This window comes from Microcebus murinus, chromosome 21 (genome assembly GCF_040939455.1).
Source record: "Microcebus murinus isolate Inina chromosome 21, M.murinus_Inina_mat1.0, whole genome shotgun sequence".
Taxonomy (NCBI): Eukaryota; Metazoa; Chordata; class Mammalia; order Primates; family Cheirogaleidae; genus Microcebus; species Microcebus murinus.
The window spans coordinates 24,209,133-24,229,166 of record NC_134124.1 but is presented as its reverse complement, the minus strand read 5'-3'; the positions used below and the strand labels follow the sequence as shown (position 1 = coordinate 24,229,166).

The 20,034-nt window shown below is 45.5% G+C and overlaps 1 pseudogene; it reads right to left on the bottom strand.

Moving 5' to 3' along the window:
* Positions 1 to 4,059: 4,059 nt before the first annotated feature.
* On the bottom strand, positions 4,060 to 6,592 carry LOC105883278 (18S rRNA (guanine-N(7))-methyltransferase pseudogene; annotated as a pseudogene).
* Positions 6,593 to 20,034: the final 13,442 nt, after the last annotated feature.

The following is a 20,034-nucleotide window of genomic DNA, read 5'->3' as shown; positions in this document are numbered from 1 at the left end:
TTACCTTACCGTCTATATACTGCAGGGTTAAAAAAATTTTTTTTTAAATGGCTTTGCAGATAATCTGCAGGCAGAGACAGGAGTCACTACTGTCTTGCCCAGTGACTTATTATGCACATGCTCTCCTAAACTTCTGGGAAGCTCTGTGCATCTACACTCCCTAGAGTTAGAAATTTAAAGCTATGCTAGACTGACTCAGTCCTTTCTGTGCTCAAAGTGGATATACTAATACAAACAGGCTTACTGAGCCCAGTTTTGGGGATAAAACCTTACACTCTGGGATCCTCTAAGTCCTGGGCTCCACTCTCCTCCTTCCCCCAGGGTTGGACTCCCTGAGCTTGGCAAAGCAGGGTCCAATACCTAGGAACAGTCAGGAATGCCAAAAGAACTCCTTGAGAATGAGATGCATGTAAAATACATAACTGAGAATGTAGACCCTGCATTCCTATAGTGTCTCCAAAAGATGCCATTGCCTTTTATTTTTTCCCAGGTCCAATCTTTGAATTGAGATTTCTGATAAGAAACATAATCAAGAGTTAATATTCTGGCCCAGTGCAGTGGTTTAGGCCTGTTAATCCTAGCACTCTGGGAAGCTGAGGCAGGAGGATCACTTAAAGTCAAGAGCGAGACCCTGTTTCTACCAAAAATAGAAAAAATTAGCTTGGTGTGGTGGTGTGTGCCTGTAGTCCTAGCTATTCAGGAGGCTGAGGCAGGAGGGATTGCTCGAGCCCAAGAATTGGAGATTGCAGTGAACTGTAGTGAGGCCATGACACTCTAGCCTGGGCAACACAGTGAGTGACTCTGTCCCAAAAAAAAAAAAGAAAAAGAAAAAAAAAAGAGTTAATATTCTGTGCATTTAAATTTCTAGATTTCTGTTTTCCCTTAGATCAGCATGTCCAGTAGAAATGCAATGTGAACCACATATGAAATTTAAAATTTTCTAGTAGCATCAGTAAAAGAAGTAAAATTAATATATAATACTATTATTCAGTAAAATACATATTTTATTTAACCAAATATGTACAAAATATTATCCTTTGAACATGTTTGATCAATATAAAAATTATTAATAAGTTATTTTACATTCTCTTTTTCATACTAAGTCTTTGAGATCATGTATGTATTTTATAGGATATCTCAATTTGGACACAATTTTTTATCAAAAATACTTAATACTTGAATCTGTATTCACATTTTATAAAATTTATATTTAAAAAGTAGATTCATATATCCAAATTTTTCAAACATACTTCTCTATAACTGAATCAAATATCCGTTTTTAAATATAAATTTTAATTAAATAAAATAAGAAATTTATGTCCTTGGTTGCACTAGCCACATTTCAAATGTTCAATAGTCACATGTGGCTAGTGGCTACTGTATTGGATGTCACAGGCTTAGAGTTTATAGAACAACTAATTAGCATCTATAGAGAACTTACATGCTTCAAGGGCTGTGTTCATTATTTTACATTTGTAATTATAGGTAATCCTCACTATAACCCTGGCTTCCCTTGTTTCTTATAATCCTTTTCCAACATGGTAACCAAATTGATGTTATTTATTTTTAATTAATTAATTTATTTTATTTATTTATTTTTTTTTTTTTGAGACAGAGTCTCACTTTGTTGTCCAGGCTAGAGTGAGTGCCGTGGCGTCAGCCTAGCTCACAGTAACCTCAAACTCCTGGGCTCGAGTGATCCTTCTGCCTCAGCCTCCCGAGTAGCTGGGACTACAGGCATGCGCCACTATGCCTGGCTAATTTTTTTTATATATATATCAGTTGGCCAATTAATTTCTTTCTGTTTATAGTAGAGACGGGGTCTCGCTCTTGCTCAGGCTGGTTTTGAACTCCTGACCTTGAGCAATCCGCCCGCCTCGGCCTCCCAAGAGCTAGGATTACAGGCGTGAGCCGCAGCGCCCGGCCAATTAATTTATTTTTTAAGAAGGTCTCACTGTGTCGCCCAGGCTGGAGTGCAGTGGCTATTCACAGACAAGCTCATAGCCCATTGTGGCCCCAACTCCTGGGCTCAAGCGATCTTTCTGCCTCAGCCTTCCGAGTAGCTAGGACTTTAGGCATGTGCCACCACATCCAGCTCAAATTGATCTTTTTTTTTTTTGAGACAGTCTCACTTTATTGCCCAGGCTAGAGTGCCGTGGTTGTCAGCCTAGCTCACAGCAACCTCAAACTCCTGGGCTCAAGCAATCCTACTGCCTCAGCCACCCGAGTAGCTGAGACTACAGGCATGCGCCACCATGACGGGCTGATTTTTTCTATATATATTAGTTGGCCAATTAATTTCTTTCTAATTTTAGTAGAGACAGGGTCTCGCTCTTGCTCAAGCTGGTTTCAAACTCCTGACCTTAAGCGATCCTCCTGCCTTGACCTCCCAGAGTGCTAGGATTACAGGCGTGAGCCACTCTGTCTGGCCAAATTGATCTTTTTTTTAGACAGAAGGCTAGAGTGAGTGCTGAGTGCTGTGGCATCAGCCTAGCTCACAGAAACCTCAAAGTCCTGGGCTCAAGCAATCCTCCTGTCTCAGCCTCTCAAGTAGCTGGGACTACAGGCATGTGCCACCATGCCCGGCTAATTTTTTCTATATATATATATTAGTTGGCCAATTAATTTCTTTCTATTTATAGTAGAGACGGCTCTCACTCTTGCTCAGGCTGGTTTTGAACTCCTGACCTCAAGCAATCCGCCCTCCTTGGCCTCCCAGAATGCTAGGATTACAGGCGTGAGCCACCACACCCAGCCAAATTGATCTTTTAAAAACGTAAATCCTATACAATTCTTAACCATTTGTATTGCTTTCCCACCCTGATTAGAATAAAATGTAAAATCCTTCCTGTGACCCATAAAGTTCATGTTTCCTGGCCTCCACCTTTCCCTTGGATCTCATCTTATATCACTTTCCCTCTTGGACATTGTGCTGCTCTGTGTTTTTAAAATAACCCTTTTTTCTGTCTCCACACCTTTGAGCTCAATGTTCCTACTGTGTGATGCCATTAACAGCTCTTTCCATGGTTTGCTTGTTTTCATGCTTCATGTCTTCCTGCAATGACTCTTAAGTGTCTCACTCTATTACATCACCCTCTTATCTCACTCATTTATCACCCTCTGTAATAGGCTTGAGTATTTATTTGCTTGGTTATTATAACTCCTTCTACTAGACTGTAAGAACCACAAGGATAGGGATCTTGTCTGAACTATTTGCTGTGAAATCTCTAGATTTTTCGATTTTTCACAGTGCCTGGCACACAATAGACACTCAATATTTGTTGTATAAATGTATGAAATTTGTAGGTATTATTATCACAAATGATAAGACTGAGGCTCTGGAGGCTCACGCCTGTAATCCTAGCACTCTGGGAGGCTGAGGCGGGCGGATTGCTCAAGGTCAGGAGTTCGAAACCAGCCTGAGCAAGAGCGAGACCCCGTCTCTACTATAAATAGAAAGAAATTAATTGCCCAACTAATATATATATACAAAAAATTAGCCGGGCATGGTGGCGAATGCCTGTAGTCCCAGCTACTTGGGAGGCTGAGGCAGGAGGATTGCTTGAGCCCAGGTGTTTGAGGTTGCTGTGAGCTAAGCTGACGCCACGGCACTCGGTCTAGCCTGGGCAACAAAGCGAGACTCTGTCTCAAAAAAAAAAAAAGACCGAGGCTCAGAGAGGTTAAAAGTTTTTCCCAAGGTCACATAGTAGAGCGGAACAGGGACTTAAAGTCCAGTCTAAGCACAAAGTCTATGTCCTTCTAAAGAACAAAGGGGCCAGACAGACGTGGTAACCTTAACTGCAAAAAGGAGAAGTGGCTTGAAGGTGATTTATATCTATACATATATATTGATATATATTTGGCAGGAAAACTGAGCAGCTTTTCAGTGTCAGGCAAATAGCTCAGAGCCTGGTTAAAGATGAGGTTTTTAATGCTGGTGTTGGATGGGTGAAGGTACCATATGAAATGAAGACTGACAGTCTTGGAGAGAATCATCCAGAAGGCTGCCAAAGCCAGCATCCTACTCCCACTTGTCTGAGTGCCCAAGCCCTCTTTGCCCTAGACCTTGGTCCTTTGGACCAAAAAAGACAGTTCAGTGCCTCAACCACAAATGGAATGATTGAAGCAAGCACATTTTTTGCCTTGGGACTCATCAACCGGACCAAGCAATTTATTCTGAGTTACGAAACAAACATCCTACCCCCACTTTATTATATTAAATGCCCATTTAAAAGCATAAAGCATTGTGTCCAAACCCTTGCAAGTTCAGGCAGGAGGCCAGTGTTGGTCCAGCAGGTGGCAAGGACTGGAGTCTGACGGAAGAAGAGAACATTTGCCGAGAGCGCTGCCTGAGTGCCAAGCACCCAGCCAAACTCTCTCTCTCTTTCTTTCTTTCTTTTTTTTTTTTTGAGACAGAGTCTCACTTTGTTGCCCAGGCTAGAGTGAGTGCCGTGGCGTCAGCCTAGCTCACAGCAACCTCAATCTCCTGGGCTCAAGTGATCCTACTGCCTCAGCCTCCCAAGTAGCTGGGACTACAGGCATGCGCCATCATGCCCAGCTAATTTTTCGTATATGTATTTTTAGTTGGTCAATTAATTTCTTTCTATTTTTAGTAGAGACGGGGTCTCGCTCAGGGTGGTTTCGAACTCCTGACCTCGAGCAATCCGCCCGCCTCGGCCTCCCAGAGTGCTAGGATTACAGGCGTGAGCCACCACACTTGGCTCAACAAACTAATTTTCAACAAAGCAGACAAAGATGTACACTGGGGACAGGACACCCTATTCAATAAACAGTACTGGGAAAACTGGATAGCCACATGCAGAGGAATGAAACTGGATCTCTAGCTCTCACTATATACAAAAATTAACTCAAATCCTAGCACTCTGGGAGGCCGAGGCGGGCGGATTGCTCAAGGTCGGGAGTTCGAAACCAGCCTGAGCAAGACCCCGTCTCTACTAAAAATAGAAAGAAATTAATTGACCAACTAAAAGTATATATACAAAAAATAAGCCGGGCATGGTGGTGCATGCCTGTAGTCCTAGCTACTCGGGAGGCTGAGGCAGGAGGATCGCTTGAGCCCAGGAGTTTGAGGTTGCTGTGAGCTAGGCTGACGCCACGGCACTCACTCTAGCCTGGGCAACAAAAGTGAGACTCTGTCTCAAAAAAAAAAAAAAAAAAAAAAAAAAAAAAAATTAACTCAAGATGGATTAAAAGGCCAGGTTTGCATTTATAATCCTAGCACTTTGGAAGGCTGAGGAGGGAGGATTGCTTGAGGCCAGGATTTTGAGAATAGCCTGAACAAGACCTTATCTCTACTAAAGAAAAGAAAAGAAAAGAAAAGAAAAGAAAAGAAAAGAAAAGAAAAGAAAAATTATCTGGGTGTGGTGGTGCCAGTGTGTAGTCCCAGCTACCTGTGAAGCTGAGGCAGGAGGACCACTTGAGCCCAGGACTTCGAGGCTACAGTGAGCTATGACAATACCACTGCTATAGTCCGGGTGACAGAGTGAGACCCTGTCTCAAAAAAAAAAAAAAAAAAAAAAAAAAAAGGATTAAAAACAAATGTAAGCTCTAAAACCATAGAAATTCTAGAAGAAAATGTAGAAAACACTCTTCTCAACATTGGCCTAGGCGAAGAATTTATGACTAAGACCTCAAAAGCAAATACAGCAACAGCAAAATAAACAAGTGGTATTTAATTGAACTAAAAAGCCTCTGCACAGCAAAGGAAATAATCAACAGAGTAAATAGACAAACCACACAAACAATACATCCCACAAAGGGCTAATAGCCAGAATCTACAAAGAACTCAAACAAATCAGCAAGAAAAAAACAAAAACCTCCATCAAAAAGTGGGCAAAAGACATGAACAGATTTTTCTCAAAAGAAGACAGACAAATGAATGGCCAACAAACATAAAGGGAAAAAAAGCTCAACATCACTAATCATCAGGGAAATGCAAATTAAAACCACCCCCAGCCTCGCTATCCTGTACCGGATGCCCTCAGTAGTGAATGTGGACTCCCCGGCCTCCTCTCCATCCTGATTTTCATTCTGTCCCTTTGGCAGGAAGGTCGAAGGCCCAGAAAATAAGTAGAGGTAGAACGTCTTTGCTTTGGCACCGTTTGGGCAGTCCACAATGATGCCACCACTTGGCTTCGTGGCCCGGGTTATGATCGGTTCCCACTGCTTGGAGTTCTCGGGGTACAGCTCCAGGACAGCTCGGGCAAGAATGGAATAAAAAGAAGAAAAAAAAGCAGTACAGATGCTTGGCAGGGATGTCAGATTTCTTGTTAGCCTCACAGAGCCACTGCACAGCAGAAATGCTTATACAGCAATCAAAGGTGACCAGTTTGAAGGGGATGCCTTGGCCCATGTCTCCCCAAAGCAGGTTTCCCTCCAAGTCTCGGTTCAAGGCCTCATCCAGCATGGCAGGGCTGATGTCGAAGCCTGCCCAATAGTGCCCCTCAGCGGAGAGATGTTCTCCCCTCAGCCCAAAAACCACAGCCAACATATAACAGGTAACAGGCAGACCCTCAGGCGGGCAGAGGTGCTTCAGCGCTCGCCCAGCCACCTTGGTCGAGCCAGCCAGCATCTGTAAGTTGTGAACTATTTCCACACTTCATTATTATTATTATTATTATTTTTGATACAGAGTCTCACTTTGTTGCCCAGGCTAGAGTGAGTGCCATGGCGTCAGCCTAGCTCACAGCAACCTCAAACTCCTGGGCTCAAGCAATCCTACTGCCTCAGCCTCCCGAGTAGGTGGGACTACAGGCACGCGCCACCATGCCCGGCTAATTCATATATATATATATATATATATATATATATATATATATATTAGTTGACCAATTAATTTCTTTCTATTTTTATAGTAGAGAGGGGGTCTCGCTCAGGCTGGTTTTGAACTCCTGACCTTAAGCAATCCGCCCGCCTTGGCCTCCCAGAGTGCTAGGATTACAAGCGTGAGCCACCTCGCCCGGCCCATTATTATTATTATTATTATTATTTTTGAGACAGATTCTCACTTTGTTGCTCAGGCTAGAGTGAGTGCGGTGGTATCAGCCTAGCTCACAGCAATGTCAATCTCCTGGCCTCAAGCGATCCTTACTGCCTCAGTCACCCAAGTAGCTGGGACTACAGGCATGTGCCACCATGCCCAGCTAATTTTTTCTATTTATATATTTTTAGCTGGTCAATTAGTTTCTTTCTATTTTTAGTAGAGACGGGGTCTCGCTCAGGCTGGTTTTGAACTCCTGACCTTGAGCAATTCACCCACCTTGGCCTCCCAGAGTGCCAGGATTACAGGCGTGAGCCACTGCGCCCGGCCTATTATTATTATTTTTGAGATAGAGTCTCACTGTGTTGCCCGGGCTAGAGTGCTATGGCGTCAGCCCAGCTCACAGCAACCTCAGACTCCTGGGCTCAAGCGATCCTCCTGCCTCAGCCTCCCAAGTAGCTGGGACTACAGGCATGTGCCACCGTGCCTGGCATTAATCTTTCTTTCTTTCTTTCCTTCCTTCCTTCCTTCCTTCCTTCCTTCCTTCCTTCCTTCCTTCCTTCCTTCCTTCCTTCCTTCCTTCCTTCCTTCCTTCCTTCCTTCCTTCCTTCCTTCCTTCCTTCCTTCCTTCCTTCCTTCCTTTCTTTCCTTTTTTTGAGACAGAGTCTCACTTTGTTGCCCAGACTAGAGTGAGTGCCATGGCATCAGCCTAGCTCACAGCAACCTCAAACTCCTGGGCTCAAGCAATCCTGCTGCCTCAGCCTCCCGAGTAGCTGGGACTACAGGCATGTGCCACCATGCCCGGCTAATATATTAGTTGGCCAATTAATTTCTTTCTATATTTAATAGAGACAAAGTCTCGCTCTTGCTCAGGCTGGTTTTGAACTCCGGACCTCGAGCAATCTGCCCGCCTCGGCCTCCCAGAGTGCTAGGATTACAGGCGTGAGCCACCGCACCTGGCCCATGCTTCATTCTTGTAAAACAGCTCTGGGGACAGCCGTGCTCTGGTCTCCCGCTGCGAAATGCCATTCCCAGGCCTCAGCAGCACGCTTCCAGTCTGAAATCCTCTTGAAGCCAGAATAAAAGGGCAGCTTCCACTGTGCAAACCCAACATCCTCCCTAGAATAAACATCTCAGAGTATTTCTGTAGATTTTTGGAGAATTTGATCAAAATAGCGGCTTGAGCTGGGCCTGGTGGCGTGTGCCTGGAATAATCCCTGCTACTGTGGAGGCTGAGGCAGGAGGATTGGGGGAGCCTAGGAGTTCGAGACCAGCCTGCGCAGCATTGTGAGATCCAACCCCCCAAAAAACAAAAACCAAACCAAAATAAAACAAAACAAAAAACCCCAGCAGCTTGTTCAGGAACCACCTCACTTATTCAAGCAATTTACCTCACAGTACCCTGTTTCTTTGAGTTCAAGACTGTAAAAGCATTCAGTAGCACCCAAAACATAATTCGATGTTCTTTCCTCAATGTAATTTAACAGATAAGATCTTTGTAGATCTTTATTTTGTTATTTAAAACATTATGTCCATCTAAGCAAACTTATGGAATGAATAAATATTTAGTAAGTATTCCCATATATTTCAAAGGCAGAGATTGTGGAGACAGGCCAACTTTCCTAATTTTTCTGTCCTTTGTCTAGTTAATTGCTGTATTTAGAGATTGCAGAGAAAATGACAGTGGTTGATCTATAAGTTTTTTTTTTAAATCATGGTCTGCTGACTCAAGTTTTTCAAAGAGCCCAAGATAATTGGAGTTACATGAGCCATAAGTGAAATCTCATTTTATCTCCTGTGTTCTTAAGTAATTCCATCCAAGGGTACTTAAGGTGCATTTGCCCCTTTATTATTGAATTTTATACTAGTTCAATCCCAATATGCCACTAAAAAATATACGGTCGTAGAAAGACACTTATGTGGAAGTGATAGAAAAATATCAGCATCTCTGGGAAATAGGCCTACAGTGGAATAATTTTGTAAGGCTCAGCATTTACTTAGCACTTCAAAAGCTGGCACTGGTTGGTCCCAGTGCAGTGGTGTTTACAACTGATTGATCACAACCAGTTACAGATTCCTTTGTTCCTTCTCCACTCCCACTGCTCCACTTGACCAGCCTTTAAAAATAGTTTAAAATAATAAAAAAAAAGCTGACACTGTGTAACTGAATACACATAAGCTCTGCATTTGTGTGTGCTTACTTTGGTTTCCCTAACACCTCTGAGCTAGGCAAGGCAAGTTTTATTCCCATTTTACAGAAGAGAAAATTGAGGAAATTGAGAGCTGAAGGAATTTGTCAGGATGACCATGATAACTTGTGGTAGAGTTATAATTACAGCCAGGGGGGCAAAGAGATCTTAGTCTAGGAGTTCTTGATCTTATCTGGTCTATGAACTCTTTTAATGGCCTGCTGATGCCTACGGCTTTCTCCTCAGAAAAATGTTTTTAAGTGCATAAAACAAAATACACAGGATTATGAAGGACATAAATTGAAACACAATTATTAGAATATTAACAATAAAATTTGCAAGATATCTACATATATATACACATAACCTCTTTATTACCACATTAAATGTAGCAGGTCTAATAATGACCAAAATTTTGAAGCAGTGATGAGTACACAATATTTCAAAATTGAAATATATCTGAAACAACTGTAATATACTATAAAATATATATAATATATACTATAAACTATATATAAAAGTAATATACTATAAAATATCTGTGATTCTTCTGGTGAAAAAGTCATAGGCTCTGCTAATACTACTGTGGTCTATTGCCCAAAGTCATCGAAAAAAGGAAATGCTACATTGCCTTTTTTTTGGTTTTCTTTATAATTAAAAAAATTTTTAACTTTTAATTATTATGATCACATAATAATTGTATATATTTATGGGGTACATGTGATGTTTTGATACAGGCATACAATGTGTAATAAATCAGGGTAATTGGGGTATCTGTTACCTCAAGCATTTATCATTTCCTTTTGTTAGGAACATTCCAATTCTTTTAGTTATTCAAAGTATACTGCAACCTATTGTTCACTATAGTCACCCTGTTGTGCTATGAAGTATTAGATAGTGTTCATTCTATCTACTTGTATTTTTGTGCCCTTATCCCCACTTTATTTCCCCCTCCTTGCTACCCTTCCCAGCCTCTGGTAATCATCTTTCAACTCTCTATCTCCAAATAATCTCCAAAGAAATTTGTCTTTCTGTGCTTGGCTTAGGAAATGCTAAATTTCTATTAGAGGTCAGTGAAAATAAGAATGTATTTTTTTCCCCCAGTCAAATTCACAACCTTCTCCCCTGAATTTTATCCATGGTCCCCTTAGGGGTCTGTAGACGCCGAATTAAGAAATCCTTATCTAGTCTAATCGCATGTAAAACAGATGAAAAAATCCAGGCCAGAGAGGAAAAGTGATTTATCTAAGACTACTTAGCTATATAATAGCAGGGATTAAACTAGAACCCAGGGGCTGATAGCACCTTCCCTACAGGGGTGTTATGAAGAATAAATGTAATAATATATCCAAATGCTTAGCACAGTGCCAATAACACAATAGCCATTTGTAGAAAACACATGACACAGTGGCCACATGACACAGTAGAAGCAGCTAGTTGAGACTTTCTGGAAATCTCCATCGAAGAGGGCAGATTCAGCTGTGTGTTGTGCCTTTTGCCTTTGTCTCTCTCCCTCCCTGCTTGGAAGAGGGACATTATGGCCACATTTTAAGGAAGGTGCCGACAAACACCTGAAGGGACATGGGCCCCTCCCAACAGTATGGATTAGCCATACTGTCCCTGGAGTACCCACCTCCCAACTTCTCACATGAGAGGGGGAAAAATAATGCTTTTGACTCGTTCAAGCCAGTTATTTGTATTCTATCATGTGCAGCTGAACTCACTCCCTAACGGATACACCGCTCTTCCTGGCCAGGTGACTTAAACCCTCTCTAAGCCATGAGTCCCTCATTGACAAGAGCACCACTCAAGGTTTTTTGATGAGGATGAGAGCATACAGGGGACTTGCCACAGTGCCTGGGACAATAAAAGGCAGTTGTTATTAATATTATTGCTGTCTTGGTGGATGGATCTCAGTTCAGTGTTCTTTCAGCCATATTGACTCATAGCTCAAAAACCACACACACAGACTCAAAATCCCTCAAGCTCCCCCCCCACCGAGGCAAGCCCTCCTGCTGCAGCTCTGGTACACATCACATGCCTCAGATTCAGCCTCAATGAAATGCTTATCACGTCCCACAGAAAGGAACAGTTTATGAAAATGCTGACAGAGTAAAAACACCTAATAATTAGTGGCTAGCAACCACAGACATGGAGGTAATTAGGAGGTTTATATAAATTCAGGGGACTGAAGTAACTTCTCATTTATTCCTTAAATTTATTGCCCGAGTCCCCAGTACAGTCTGTCTTTCTTTTATACTTTTTTTTTTTTTTTGACAGAGTCTTGTTCTGGTGCCCAGGTTAGAGTGCAGTGGCGTCAGCCTAGTTCACAGTGACCTCAAACTCTGGGGCTCAAGTGATCCTCCTGCCACAGCCTCCCAAGTAGTTGGGACTACAGGCACGGGGCACCAAGCCCAGTGAATTTTTCTGTTTTTAGTAGAGATGGGGTCTAGATCTTGCTCAGGCTGGTCTTGAACTCCTGACCTCAAGCCATCCTCCCTCCTCAGCCTCCCAGAGTGCTAGGATTATAGGTGTGAGCCACCACATCTGGCCCCAGAGATAGTATTTCTGCCCGCAGAGCTGACTTTAGAGAAAGAATGTGGGAAGAGAAGTGGTGCAGAGGTTATAGGGGGCTGTGAAGAACCTCTGGACCCCAAACACCTTCTCTCTTCCAGTGGCCCCTGTGCTGGACCTTCTCCCACTGAAGTGGGTCCCCCTGGGTCACGTAGGGCAGAGTAAGTCAACGGGTCTGAGAAGGAGTCCAAGGACAAAGATGTCATGGGGTTCCCAAAGACACATGTGGCCTACAGTCCTGTCAAAACATGGTGCCGACCGAGCGCCGTGGCTCACGCCTGTAATCCTAGCACTCTGGGAGGCTGAGGCACGCGGATTGCTTGAGGTCAGGAGTTTGAAACCAGCCTGAGCAAGAGCAAGATCCTGTCTCTACTATAAATAGAAAGTAATTAATTGGCCAACTAATAGACATAGAAAAAATTAGCCAGGCATGGTGGCGCATGCCTGTAGTCCCAGCTACTTGGGAAGCTGAGGTAGCAGGATCGCTTGAGCCCAGGAGTTTCAGGTTGTTGTGAGCTAGGCTGACGCCACGGCACTTACTCTAGCCTGGGCAACAAAAAGTGAGACTCTGTCTCAAAAAAAAAAAAAACAAAAAAAAACAAAAAAAAACAACCAAAAAACATGTTGCCATTTCTCTACCTGGTTCTTTTCTTGGCTTTGACATTGCTTTCCTTAGCACCGATGGTTCGGGGACCACTTAGGGTGCTAATGGCTGCCAATGTGGGGGTCTCCTTAGACGACGCAAAGCCTCTAAGTGAGGCAGACACATGGCTCACTATACCCAGGGCTGGTTTGTTTGTTTGTTTATTTATTTATGCAGGGTCTCACTCTGTCACCCTGGCTAGAGCACAGTGGCATCATTATAGTGCACTACAATCTCCATCCAATTCCTGGGCTCAAGCAATCCTCCTGCTTCAGCCTCTCTGGTAGCTGGGACTACAGTCCTGCGCTACACCCTCTACTTTTTCTTATTTTTGTAGAGATGGGTCTCACTCTTGCTCACACTGGTCTTGAACTCTTGACCTCAAGCAATCCTCCTGCCTGCATCTCTCAAAGTGCTAGGATTACAGGCTTGAGCCACTTCGCCCAGCCAAGATCTTTAACTTGATCAAATCTGCAAAGTCCCTTTTGCCATATAAGGTAACATTCACAGGTTCCAGGGATTAGGACGTGGACATATTTGGGGGGCCATTCTTTGTGTGTGTGTGTATGCTGAAGTTGCTTATTTTTTATTTATTTTGGCGTATTATGGGGGTACAAGTGTTAAGGTTACATATATTGCCCAGGCCCCCCTGCCCCCTCGAGTAAGAGCTTCAAGCGTGTCCATCCTGGGGGTCCATTCTTCAGCCTACTACACACTGTAGAGTCCCTGAGAAGTGACATATCTGCTTGGTCACCACTGAGCACTAAAGGCTTGCAGAGTGCCTGGCGCATGGTCCATATGCCATATTTATCAGTCATACCCATGAAAACTGTGCACCTCTTTTCCGGAAAAACATCACATTCTGCGTGACATTTTAGAGGGTTCCCAGATTCCTTGAAGCCAACACACGGACCCCATGTCAAGTGTCCCTAGCCTAGAATTCTAGAATGTCTGGCTGCCGCTCAAACACCAGCACCGCAGAGCAGCACAAGCTAATTGCAAACCAAGTTTAATTCTTTACACTCCTGTCGCTTAGGCGCGATGGACAGCAGGTGGCGCGCCCGTCCGCCTCCGCGCGGAGCTTGTCCCCTCTGCGAGCACCTGCTCAAGGCAGCGGGGGCGTGGAGCGGTGTCGGTCACTGCAGTGTCTAAAGAACTGTTTCCCAGTCTCCGCACGTACGGAGGAAGGACGCCCCGTTGCATGCGGCGAGGAGCGGCCCCGCCGTCCTTGCTGCGCGCTGCTGGCGACGCCGCGGCGCCCCCGACCGAGCCTGCAGGACACACCCGGGCACCTGGGCGCGCGCTGCGCCCCACCGGGAAGGGCGGGTCGGAGCTCCCGGCAACCGCAGAAAACACAGAAACCCAAAGGCAAATATTTATAAGCCTGCAAAGGAGGAAACTGATACCTCTCTGCGGGATTTAAAAGGCATGGAAACAACTGCTGCTTAGTTTCTGGAAACGGGCTCTTGAGCTTCTTAAAACCCCGCCCTTTTGCCCTCGGGCCTGGCTCAGGGTGTGGACGTTAACCACCTGGGAAGGAACGGGTCAGAAGGCAGGCTTACTTTCTCTGCAGACATCCCCGGTTCTGAGAGCTTAAAGCAGAGGGCGGGCCTAAATTGCGCCAGCAAGCAGCGCTGTCAGAGCCTGGGAAAGGGAGGAAGCAGCTTTCCAACTCAGTGTTTAGCAAAGTGGGTCCCAGAAGACAGGAGGCGCCATCCAGAGAGGCGTAAAACCTAGCACGACGGAATGCATGCTCATTCATTATGATGTTCCTTGAATTACGCGATGGTGCCATGTACCGTAAACTCATGGTAAAGTGGACAACCCAAAAATGGAACCATGGGAAATCGGGGACAGTCTGTACAATGCTTCTCAAAATCTGGTCCATGGATCAACTGCATCATTTTTTATTTTTTGAGACAGAGTCTCGCTTTGTTGCCCAGGATAGAGTGAGTGCCGTGGCGTCAGCCTAGCTCACAGCAACCTCAAACTCCTGGGCTCAAGCAATCCTTCTGCCTCAGCCTCCTGAGTAGCTGGGACTAGAGGCATGTGCCACCATGCCCGGCTAATTTTTTCTATATGTATTAGTTGGCCGATTAATTTCTTTCTATTTATAGTAGAGACGGGGTCTCACTCTTGCTCAGGCTGGTTTCGAACTCCTGACCTCGAGCGATCCTCCCGCCTCAGCCTCCCAGAGTGCTAGGATTACAGGCGTGAGCGCATCATTTCTTAAAAATGCTAGGTCTGACCTCCACTGGCTATATCAGTTAGTTGGAGGGGGCTGAAGGTGATGACTGTACGTGTTTTTTTATAAGTTCCCTGAGGGATTCTTCTGCTGAGTTTGAGTACTATGCAGCCCCAGCTCTTGGTACCAAAAGCTGGCAGTTCAGATACAAGAGCCAGGCTTTGGGGCACACACCTCCTTCCAAAGTTGACTCTCTAGACCCCCAGTAGGAAGCTGCAAATTAAGTCATGTGAATGTGAATAATCAATATTTTTTGTCTAGTAGTCCCCACCTGTCAAATCTCAGGTTTTCTTAGAAAGTCACCCCCCCCCCAATATTTCTGGAAGCCCCTGCGGGTTCCTTTTCTACCACTGCCTCCTTAATAATGGCGTCCTGAGGCCAGGCGCGGTGGCTCACGCTTGTAATCCTAGCACTCTGGGAGGCTGAGGCGGGAGGATTGCTCAAGGTCAGGAGTTCAAAACCAGCCTGAGCAAGAGTGAGACCCCCCCCCCCCCCCCCCCGTCTCTACTAAAAATAGAAAGAAATTAATTGGCCAACTAAAAATATATAGAAAAAAATTAGCCGGGCATGGTGGCGCATGCCTGTAGTCCTAGCTATTCGGGAGGCTGAGGCAGGAGGATTGCGTGAGCCCAGGAGTGAGCTAGGCAGATGCCACGGCACTCTAGCCCGGGCGACAGAGTGAGACTCTGTCTCAAAAAAAGGAGAAATAAATAATAGGTCTGTTCATGACACGTGCTATAAAAAAGGCAAAACGGGTAGGGAGCTACAGAATGAGTGGTCAGGGAACACCCTGTGAGGTGATCACATATGAACAGCCCCAAAGCATGTGAAATCTGTAAACATCTGGAATGAGCACAAGCAGAGGGAGCAGCGAGAGCAAAGGCCCTAAGAAAGGAGTGTCCCTGGTGTGTTCGTCAAGGGGGCCCATTGGCTGGAGCAGAGTGAGGGAGGGGAGTGTAAGGAGAGGAGGTGGGAGAGGAAACAGGGAGGGGAAGATCATGAAGCAGAATATGGGTTGCATTGGGATGGGAAATCCCTGGAGGGTGTGATCAGGGGCTAGGTCTCATTCACTTTTCAAAGAGATCGTTCTGGTAGCCAGTGTGAGGTTTTTCGGTGGCGGCGAAAAGAAAAGACAGAGAGAAAGAGTGGGGGCCAAACCACGTGGCTTTATTATACACTCGTGGACGAGGTTCTGGGGCCCCAAGAGAGGGGGGGCCCCAGAAGTCGTCGCTGTTTGAGGCCTTTTTATACCCTTTGGGCCTGGCTAGGGACTTTTGGTGGGAAGAGCTGGGGTTTTTAGGAGGGGCTGGAGGTATTTGTGGAATCCAAGAGCTGAAACCTTCTTATCCAGGTGGACATCTGGGTGTGGATCCTCTCAGCGGGGCCTGGCAGTTTTGTCCTTGGTGGGTCTGATCTCATGAGCCTTTTCTTTTTGATCTACGCAGAGGAGGGGGCCTGCTACCAGCCTTACAGCCGGAGAGGTGCAAATGGTGCAAAGGGACAGTTTTCTAAGGTGGAAGCAGGGCTCTTAGCTGGGAGGCAAGTGCCTTAGTTCAGGCCGGAGAGGATGGTGGTGGGGGTGACCGTGGAGGTGGCGTGAAGTGGATGGATTCTGGATACACTTTGAAAGAGGACCTTTTGATGATGGATGTGGGATTTCAGAGCCAGAGAGAAGTGAAGAATACTCTAAAATTGTTTGTTTGTGCAATCAGGTGAACACTGGCACAGTTCCTGGAATTGGGGTCGGGAGCCATTTTGGGAGAGAAACAAGAGGTCAGTTCTGGACGCGTTAAGTTTGAGATGTCTATGAAAGGCCTCACCTGGTGACATAATCTGGGAGTCATCACCATGTGGCTAGAGCTTAAAGCCATGGGAGTGGTTGGGGTCACCAGGGAGTGAAGAGAAAGGCCCCAGGACTGAGCCCTGGGCACCTTACCATTGAGAGGCGAAGGTTCTTCACTGAGAAGGAGTGGTCAGTGAGGTTGGAAGCAGCATGAAAGAAGAGCTTAAAAATAAAAAGGAGCACATCAAGCGGTGACCAATGTTGCTGAGAGGTGCAGGAGGACAAGGATTGAAAAGAGACTTGGCTTTGGCAGCAGGCAGGCCCTTCACAACCTTGATAAGCAAGGTTCCCAGGGAGGAGTGAGGATGAAAGCTGGCTTCAATGAATGAGAGAGAGAATGGGGGTGGGCAATGGGGTATAAACATGAAGGAGTGTTTTTGTTAAGGGAAATAAAGAAGTACTTTTGTACCTGGAGGGCAATGTGGGTCAACAGAGGAAGAAAAGGAAAAATCAGTGAGGCTAGGAAAAAAAAGAAGACATTGTCTCTCTGGCCCCAGGGACCCATCTATAAAATTTCCCTTCTTGTAGACTCCTGTGACTCCATGCATGTCACCTTATGCAAGCAGATGCTTGGGAGAGCCTCTGGGCCACTCGTGCAGGAGGCACGATCAAACCTCGAATCCCAGTTTCAGTTTAGCAGTGACAAAATACCTGTTCATCACTGCCTGCATCTTAAGCATGTCTGGCTGAGAGGAGGCCTCAGCAGTATGTGGCGATTGGGTGTTGAAGGAGTACCTGTGTCTCAGTTACTACCTTAGGAATGACATTGATGGACAGCAATGCTGGAATATATGGGGTTTGAGACTTGCAGTGGGGAGAATCCTAAAAGAAAGCATCTGGTGCTCCCTGATGTCTCACCATAGGTGTTTCCCTGCATTGAGGGGCCCAGGGAGGAAAGCCCTGCCCAGAGTGTCCCCAAGCACTGATCATAGCCCTGGGCTAGCCGGCCCCTAGGGCTTTCTGAGGCAGCAGAGTAGTCTGGTTTGGGATGGGGGAAGTCCTGCTCTTTCTGCCATGGTTGGGAAAGCCACTAGCCTCTGCCTTTGGAACCCCTTCATGAGAAACCTCTGGGTTCATCCTGGAGTCAGGTTGGAGGCCACTTTCAACCCTAAATTCTGCAGTAGATGCTTCATCATCAATCCCTGCTCTGCATGAGCTATTGAGGGGTGGTCTTGAGCTGGACCAGCTCCACCTCATGCACACTGAGCTGGGTCAGAAAGCTCCGTCCTGCACGTGTGTGTATGTGCACGCACAGAGCATGTCAAGAGCTGCCTCCACCCTTTTTTTGTTTTTTTTTTTTTTTTTTTTTTTGAGACAGAGTCTCGCTTTGTTGCCCAGGCTAGAGTGAGTGCCGTGGCGTCAGCCTAGCTTACAGCAACCTCAAACTCCTGGGCTCAAGCCATCCTCCTGTCTCAGCCTCCCAAGTAGCTGGGACTACAGGCATGCGCCACCATGCCCGGCTAATTTTTTCTATATATATTAGTTGGCCAATTAATTTCTTTCTATTTATAGTAGAGATGGGGTCTCACTCTTGCTCAGGCTGGTTTCGAACTCCTGACCTCGAGCAATCCGCCCGCCTCAGCCTCCCAGAGGACTAGGATTACAGGCGTGAGCCACCGCGCCCAGCCTCTGTTTTTTTGTTTTTTTGTTTTTTTTTTACTTTTTTTTCTACGATGATATTACACAACTGCAAGTTTTTTGTTTTTTGAGACAGAGTCTCACTGTGTCACCTAGGCTAGAGTGCCATGGCATCAGCCTAGCTCATAGCAACCTCAAACTCCTGGGCTCAAGCGATCCTCCTGCCTCAGCCTCCCCAGTAGCTGGGACTACAGGCTTATGCCACCATGCCTGGCTAATTTTTTCTCTATATTTTTAGTTGGCCAATTAATTTCTTTCTATTTTTAGTAGAGACGGGGTCTCGCTCTTGCTCAGGCTGGCCTCGAACTCCTGACCTTGAGCTATCCTCCCGCCTCAGCCTCCTAGAGTGCTAGGATTACAGGCGTGAGCCGCCGCCCCCCGCCTGCTCTGGGGATGATGAGACATGTGGGTCAAGAGTGACTGACTGATATTTTGGGATATTCATTCATGTTTCTGCTCCTTCCTCTGCCTGATTCAGTCAGGTAGCAGGCTTTGTGCCTTACTCCTTTGGTGAGGTGTGGGCGAGAAGGGAAGCAGGAGAAGCTTGCAAGGTTTCTAGGAGAAGGGAGCTCGGAGAAGCAGGAGGGTGCAAGGAGCTTCCTCCCAGATCCAGAGGTTTCTCCAGGCTGGGAATGTGCAGCTGCAGGTTGGTCAGGTGCATGATTCAAATCCTGGCTCTCCCACCTGGAAGCCATGTTATCTTGGATTAATCACCTTAATTTTTCTAAGCCTAAAAATGGGATAACAATGATGATTACCTCATTGATGTGTTATCCCAACATTGTGGTTTTAGTCTCAAGGTTCTGGAATAATCCTATTAAATAAACTTTGGAGGTCCCTGAGGTTGGAGAGCACAAACCTGCCTACTCTAATTTGGATGGGGGGGAAAGCATCAAAACAAAAAGCACATCTAGGCCGGGCGCGGTGGCTCACGCCTGTAATCCTAGCACTCTGGGAGGCCGAGGTGGGCGGATTGCTCGAGGTTGGGAGTTCGAAACCATCCTGAGCGAGACCCCGTCTCTACTAAAAATAGAAAGAAATTAATTGACCAACTAAAAATATATATACAAAAAATTAGCCGGGCATGGTGGCACATGCCTGTAGTCCCAGCTACTTGGGAGGCTGAGGCAGGAGGATTGCTTGAGCCCAGGAGTTTGAGGTTGCTGTGAGCTAGGCTGACGCCACGGCACTCACTCTAGCCTGGGCAACAAAAGTGAGACTCTGTCTCAAAAAAAAAAAGCACATCTGTTTCTGGCTCGATTTCCTATTCTTCCCTATCATGCCTTCTGACTCCTTTGCAAGTCAAGGCCAGAAGGTGCCAGACTTCAAATCTTGCCCAGTATTTCATTAGCTCTGTTAAGAGAGAGGGAATATTTTTTGAGCACCTGTTAGGTACTAGGGGTAAATGGTCACAAATGTGGGTTGAGACTATTTACGTAGAAATTTTAGATCTTCCTTTCTTTTCTAGTTATCGGTTGTGGTATAACAAACTTGGTATAAAATAACAATAATCATTTATGTTATTATCTATTATGATTATGGAGGTTGACGGGGCTCAGCTGGGTGGATCTCATTCAAGGGTAATTTACATGCCTGGTGGTTAAGGCTAACTGTTGGCTGGGAACTTAGCTGACAGGAACATCTCTATGTGGCCTCTTCATGTGGCCTGAACTTTCTCGTAGAATGGTGGATAGGTTCCAAGGATGAGCATTCCAAGAGAGAAAGACAGGTGGAAACTGAATTACCTTATATGACTTTGGAAGTCCCACAGGTGACTCGTGCTGCATTATATTCAAGAAGTAGGTAATTAGACTTCACCTCTTTTTTTTTTTTTTTTTTTTTTTTTTTTTGAGACAGAGTCTCACTCTGTTGCCCAGGCTAGAATACAATAGCATCAGCCTA